Here is an 8,083-nt window from a genome sequence, read left to right as displayed (position 1 = left end):
ATGTGCCCCTTCCAGACAATGAGTGTCCTTCATGCTTCAACACATATTTTTCATCCATATTTAGTACTGAAGATCACTCCACCCTACCTGACGTTCTCGATTCAAACTATCAGTACATGAAACACATCGACATTACTATCGACGGCATTACATCTCTTATAAACAATCTTAAGCTATCTAATTCTTGTGGCGTCGATTAGATTAATTCCAAGATACTAAAGAACACCGTTATGACTTCTAGCAATATACTATATCACATTCTCAAACAGTCACTAACTTCAGGAGCACTCCCGTCAGATTGGAAGACTGCGAAAGTAGTTCCCATATTCAAAAACGGTGACAGATACTCACCAGATAACTACCGGCCAATTTCGCTCACGTGTATTTGTTGTAAAATGCTCGAGCATATAATAGCTTCTCACATATACAACTATCTGGAATCAAACAACTTTTCTTTTCACTAATCAGCACGGGTTCAGGAAGGGTTTGTGATGTGAGACGCAGCTTTTAGATTTCACGACTGACCTGCATTTAGACACGGACCATAATGTACAGATTGATAGCATATTCCTTGATTTTTCCAAGGCGTTTGATCGCGTAGCCCATTGCCGTCTAATTTCAAAGTTAAACGCACTAAGATTGGATTCACTGACACTAACTTGGCTCCGGAACATTCTTTCTAATCGCCAACAATTTACTACCGTTAACAACCTTTCTTCGCCCCTTTCCTATGTCACTTCCGGCGTGCCACAAGGTAGCGTTCTTGGGCCGCTACTATTCTTAATATACATTAACGATCTTCCTAATAGCTTAACATACCGAGTGCGAATATACGCAGATGACTGCATTATTTACCGCCCTATCACCAGCCCCGATGACCACCTCATTCTTCAAAACGACCTTCATCTCATATTCGATTGGTGTAACACTTGGTTAATGAATCTTAATTTGTCTAAATGCAAAGTAATGTCTTTCACCCGTAAACACTCAATCTTTTCCTTCCAATATAACGTAAATAATAAGACAATTTCTGTAGCTACTTCCTACAAATACTTAGGCATTAATCTCGCACCAAGCCTTTCCTGGGCCCATCACATCACTACTCTATGTGCTAATGCTTCAAAATCACTGGGGTACTTACGCCGAAAGCTACGTAATACGCCCTCTAACATCCATAAGCTAGCTTATCAGACGTTTGTTCGCCCCCAGCTCGAATTTGCCTCCCCAATCTGGTCACTCCATCATAACAACTTAATCAGCTTATTAGAATCAATTAAAAATAGGGCCGCCAGGTTTATCTCGCGTAACTACACCTACGATTCAAGCATCTCACAAATAAAACTTGATATTTCACTTCAGCTACTAAGTACTCGACGCGATTTTGCACTCATATCATTATTTCACAAGTACGTTCATGCGGATAGGAAATCTTCTTTACGGCTTTATGTCGCACCTTTCACATCTCGCAGATTACATAATCACCTCAGCTTCACACGCATCTACGGGAATACACATGCATTCAACTGGTCGGCGCTTCCTCGTGCCATTCGATTGTGGAACGCTCTTCCTGATTTGATCGTCTCCGAACCTAATCCCGATAAATTCCGCCAGCTCATCATTTCATATTCCACCGCGTAACTTCAATAAAGTGCACGATGCTTTTTTCTTTCTTTTTTTCAGTTATGTGCTCTCTTTTTATGAGCTCATTTCGCTTATTATTCTTGTATTCTTTAGGATTGTTTAGTATTTGTACTGGAGTGGCAACATTATTTTTCATTGTTTATTAAAGAAACTGTATCGTTTTTTTTTTTCTGGTATGTACATTCCAGACCTTGTTATGTTGTACAATGCTTTTAATACTTGTATAAGATAGGCATATATTTTTTCACTGTCAATTAATAATGTATGTCTATTATGTTTTTATACGTTCTATATACTCTGTTAATCTTATTGTAACGCCCCCCTTACCCAATGCCTCATACGAGGCCTGTAAGGACATTGTTAAATAAAATAAAATAAAATAATTCATGTGCTGTTCTATGTGGATACCGAACGACGGCTATATTATTATTTTACGACGATCTTCCCGGGTGATGTGACTGTCTTCTTTTGTTTTTATTACTTTGAAAGTGTTCGCGCATACTGATTTAATGACAGACTGAGGATATCCTGCTTGTGCTAGCTTGTCAATCTGGTTGAGGGAGCTCGATTTCATAATGTGTTGCCGTGACTTTTTCAATGCGGAACATATGACTAGAACTAATTCGACTAATCCAACTCGGGTGTTGTAAACATTTTAAAGATTTTCGAGGAAAACTGTTTGAAAGTAAATTTTTCTTTCGAATTCCCGCAGGATAACCAATTACAATGTCTCTATCTAAGACTAATCTTTCAACTGCTTCATGTCTGCTGGTACTGCCGACTCAGGTCATTTAAACATACCCTTACCTACAGGTCGGACCGTTAAATAATTGCGAAAAGAGGAATAGTAAAGACCAGTATATAGAACACTTGGCGGCATATAGTTCATCAGGAACGACGCACCTCGCCGCCCACTGTAGGAATTGTGGGTGTTGTTCTTTTTTCTAAGACTCTTACATTATGTCCAAACGCACTAATAAGCCATCCCGTGAAATGCCAGAGGCCTTCCCCGTAAAGATAAAGGAGATAACTGCGCCAGCCGCCCCTATTGCTTACAAGTTTCTTGATAGTTAGACTTTAACCTTTAACGTGGTGTTTGAAATGATTTAGCCCCTGATCCTTAACACGAATGCGCAGCTATCCTACTCCGTTTTTGTTCACGTATATTTGTTTCGTTCCAAGAAGAAATTGTCAGTTGTGAGTAACCGCCTCGTCCTTTCCACTCTTTCTTCTCGTCATTGTACGTTTTTACCGTTTCAATATGCAACTAAACCAACTAGCCCAGTTATCTACTCTGTTACGTTATACGGTTGGTATTTACCCGTTCCTAATGTCCAGAAAGAATTCTGCACCACAGTCCGTTCGCATTCGGTAAAAATAGAACCATTTGAATTGTAGGCTGTCGTTATACTTAAACACTCTGGCATGAGCTTTTCGAACAATCATTGAACCCTGATTTTCACTCCATTTTATTCCGTTGTGCAAAATGAAGCTCGTACCTTTGGCGGAAGAAACCACCGACGCCTTGTTGATATTCCTTGAAAATACACGGCAAGTTATTCGTGAGGATTGAAGGACCCCCGAAACGGTTCGGACAAATATTGTAGGTGCGTAGGGTACAGCTTAAGTAGAGCATTCGCACCACAATTTAAGTGAAGCGTTACGTATTAATGGAGCTACAAGCGATTACAAGTTACCCTCCTCCCTAGCCATGCTTTTCCCGCTCAACTCGTTCGCCGAGCGATCGGGGCTAAGCTCCACCTTCACTGGCGCTGCGTCACGATGCGACGTCATATAGTCCACTTCCGGTTGTTTTGAAGCCCACCCCCGCCCGTGCGAAACCTCTCCGCTAGCCTCTTGGCCGTCGACCCCAAGCGAGAGCTATCGAAGGAGCGTGCGTTGCGAGCATTCTGTCGCAGCGCCGAACGTGTCTGGTGTTCCGGTAACCACACACTAGCTGAACGTTTCGATGGAGCGGTGGAGGCATAAACTCAAGCTGATAAAGGAACTTTAGCGTAGACCTACGTGAGCTGCCTGATCGGTCTCCACGGTCCAGCCACCTGCTGGTGCAGAGCTTAACCAACCAAAGAAAGAGCTAATATTGCTCTAACCAAGTGTAAAACATTTTAAACATTTACAAAAACAACGTGTAAACGATTACACTCCTGCGAAAAATTTACACCAGCAGCAAAGAAGAATACATTTTGTTACCTCTACTGTGTGTGGTTGACTTCTATGCCACCAGGTGGCTGCACCATGCAGACCATTCACATTTGCGCTTCTGTTCCTCCCGCGATAGGGCACGCAAGGGGACACGGCCAGGCCCTGTCCCCTTGCGCTTGCGTTCAGCCTAATACCGGACTCTCGAAACGTTATTGCGTTAATAATCTTCCGGTGTAAAGTGACGGCCGCCAACGCGCAAATCCTGGCGCCGATCGGATAGCGGCAATCCGATGCGCTGCCGCCAGTCCGCTCGTCTACTGGCTTGCAGAGAGACACGATGTCGCAGGTTGACATGTTGCCAGTCGCTACATTTGCAGTCCACAACGCAACAAAGTCGAATCATAGCGCTCGCGAAAAGACAGACACACCGACGGCGGAGCTCTCGTCAAAGACGGAGCACGTTGTAACACAAGCACACGACACTTGCAGTGTGCCGGAAGGGCTTAAGTGCACTGAAAAATTGTTCTTGTACAATGCCTTTATGTTACTTTCTTTTTATAAAAACAAATTAACTAACATTCCAAATATAACGAACATCATTTCTTTACCATAAAGTTGAAGAAATTATCGATCACGCGCCCTGGTCTGCCAATAGGATTGCTTGCCCCACTGACGTCATATGGGTGATTTGCGTCATATGGTTAGGGGCGGCTTAAAATGTCGCCGAGCAGTGTGCTGCCATCGGAAGCGATGCGCATTTTAAAAACCTTTTAATAAATTATACGCTTTACGCGGAGCACTTAGATGCGTCAATTAATGATCAGAAGGACCTACTCTAACGACTCAGTACGTTTGCAGAATATCATCAAAATCGTTTCATGCTCCCTTTAAATTAAGATTATGCGGTTTAGTTGCGGCCCTGGATATAAATTATTTATAAGGGCGCTCCCGTGTATAACAAGTGGGTTTTAAGAACGGCGTAGAACAGCTGCAGTTGTACCGGAAGAACTGCCCTCGAGATAGAACTTGGTGAAAATGGGGGGAACGTTATGGCCAATATAGATGAGAAGTTAGCGTCTGCGTGAAGTACGTTCTTTGCGAAATTTGAGACACAAGCTCTGGAATGTTTCATATGCGGGCACCATTTTAAAGTGTGTAGTTAAGTTAGATCTAATTGATTTTCTCAATGCACATGCTCGGAAGGAACAGCTTTGCTAGATATAGGGATGTTATTCTGCGACGGCCCACAAGTATGCTGCCTTTGTTTGGTTAGAATTTAGTTGATGCGGCATCAAATGACATATTCGATTACTTCAAGACGTCTATGTAGTTTTTAGGTTTTGCTGAGTGTTCATGCAGTGTTGCGAACAACCTTTCCACTAAATGATGAATGGTATCAGCAATGGCGTTTTCCTTCATTTCTTTCTTTAGTTTTTTTCGCGCTATTTTCTTGAAAGTTTCAGTCCCCTTTCCCTTCTTGTACACAATAGCGGGTCAGTGATGCTCGCCGCCAAAAACATCTACCTTCCAACAAGGAGCTTGCCTCCCTCCCCGAGTCACGTGCACTTTCATGGCCACTACATGTTTCAAACTACCGCTTATCTGTGATTAAAAAAATCGTGTTTAAACTAAACTGAGTCCGTTACGAGAGCAACAAGAATTGAAGCCTTTAATTCTCATTTCAAGTTTGGATGGGCTTCTGAAAACGCATACTGCGACGTCACCCAACTGGAACGGGTGCAAAAATAACTCGTTAGGTTTAACTCCCATTGGTAGGTTTCGTTAAACCGTCACAATTTATGACACAATACTGCTTTGATATACGCTAGAAGAGCTCCGAAAAATTTATTGCCTATCAATTTTACATAAAGTCCTTTCTGGCAACTTGTCAGCAAATAAAGCCATCTAAGAAATCCTTTACTATAGAAAAATGAGACAAATTGATAAATATTCGCCGAGCGTCGCCTTCGCGCAAACTACTGCATTTAAGAATCTTTTTTTTTTTGCAAGAAGCGAAACAACTGCTTTCGAATTCAATAATTTTCGTAACTTCCGCGAAAAATTTATTATGCAGTTTTTTCAGTGGTTACTTGCAGCCTGTCATCGTAATGCATTGCATTTCCTGCGGTGCTCTTTTTGTTGTACTGTATTTGAAGGATTGCCATCCAACTTTATTGTAACATGGAGCTACAAGGGAAAGCCATACAGGCATCTCAGAAACAAAGCCTCGCAGTTGAAGACTGATTTTATCCGAGTACCTTGTTGCTATTGTACTGTATACTGTATTCTTGCCCTATTTATGCCGTGTAGCCTCTCTTAGGCCGGCACTATTTTTGCAAATAAATTAAATAAATACTTGCGCACATACAATGCTGGTGCTTGATTGCGCTGCAAGAGCTATAACACCTATAGTGGGTGCCAGTAACAAAATGATTAGTCCTCACGCAATGGTCTAATTGGGTGCACCACAAGGTCTTAGTTCTGGGACAAGAGTCGTACCGTTCTTTTTTTTTTGCAGATTGATTACAGCGGGCTATTTGCCGTCCTGAAGCTCTCATGCGAAGCATCGAAATTTATCACCTGTGTGGATTGCGCGGCTCCCCGATCACCATGCGCTGTGTGCTTCATTAAATACGCAGTCCCTGCTACCGGCTTCTCCTCGGCGCCGTGTTGCGAGTCCAAAATACAAACCTGCTCACGCGCTTCATAAGCTTTTTTTTTTTCGATTTGTAATAGCTGCTTCTCACACCTCAACTGCTTCTGTATGTAGGATTCAGCGCAAGACATTGATTTTTACTCAGATGAAACCAAACAAGGCCACTATCAAGTCGATTTTCTCAAGGTAGCCCAGGGTGTTACAAACGGCCAGCAAGGGTACCGACCTACAAGGTATTCCCAGCCAGCCGCAGCGGTGGGGGTGGCGATATTCGGAGAACCACACCTTGGAATGTGCCCGGCCCGCTGCGATGACTCGTTCTGAGAAAACAACAATACGCCGCGTCCCCAAGCGAGCACCGCTGCTATGACTAAACGCGGTCGGCGGACCAAGTATTGTTCGTGAATTCACCGTGGCCGCCACGGGTTGTTAGAACCTGTGGAAATCCGGGGAGCTCCTGGAAGATATTTTGCGCTGCTGTCTCACGCAGCTTAGAAGTCATGCACAGACGCGGCGGCCATTGTCTGCAGAGTCAACACTGGGATGAAGAGGCGCCTGCTCGGGGAAAAGCACCGTGTCTCCGAGAACCCACTCACCTCGGCGTGGTCAGTGAAACCTATGCGGAAGTGTGTGTAACCCTCCCCCTTAAAGGCGGGACGGCTACGATGACTTTGAACGCACCGAGTTGGTAACAGGTTGAACGGCCGTTTTTCCCTCCCCTAGGGATCTAGGGAGGACAGAGTGTATTTAACGAGCCGATGGCGGCTCCTCAGGGTGCATTCCTCTTGCAGTCATGTTAGACTGGTGAACTCTAACGTTTTCATGTAAATACTGTAAATAAACCCATATTCCTCGTTCTAGATAAGAACAAGTCTCTCCCTTCAACAGCGTCGTCAGCGTGGTTAAGTTGGACGACGGCATGGGCCAGCTCCCATATATTTCATGCCCGACTCCAAACATTACAAGGGTAACGCAACCCATAGCTTCCATATCAGCGAGTATGCCAGGAAATATCGGAATATTCGAGTCTACGTGGGAATGCTTCCTTCGTACAGGAGTACTGAATTTGTGGGTTATGAAGCTGTTTTTTATAGATGTGCGACATCTTTATTCGTGTTACTGCGTACTGCATCTGGGTATAAAACATTTTTTAGGGAGCTGGCGAATTTCGGAAAGAGCAAGAACACGTTGACATGTGCATTAGTTCAAACACTTCTTTATAAAACGAAATGGTGATGAATGCGGCCACGATGTGTACGCATCTTATTATCTTTCAGTTGTGATATCTATGAAACGTTTGCAATACATTGTCACGATGTGACGCTCCAGGACTAGCAAGTTACAGCTTGTGTAATAGGGAACACAAATTTTTGCATTGTCTTTTCCCAATACGGAATTGTAAGCGGATATTGTGCTGTGTCGCCCGTCTCGCATGTTTGTTCTTTTTTGTGTTGAGTGTTTCATGTGAACCAAGCAGGTTAAGAAATTGTGCTTTACATTCCGTTGTTCTCCAGAGTTCGCGAATGAAGAGCGGTCAATGTGGGCACGTCACCCTGCCGTTGACTACGTCTCAGGAAGCTGAGCAAGTTGGTACGAAATAATACAAGAGGAACGAATGTCTTG

The sequence above is a fragment of the Dermacentor andersoni genome, chromosome 2, assembly GCF_023375885.2.
Source record: "Dermacentor andersoni chromosome 2, qqDerAnde1_hic_scaffold, whole genome shotgun sequence".
NCBI classification, from domain to species: Eukaryota; Metazoa; Arthropoda; class Arachnida; order Ixodida; family Ixodidae; genus Dermacentor; species Dermacentor andersoni.
Note: the sequence above shows the minus strand (reverse complement) of the source record.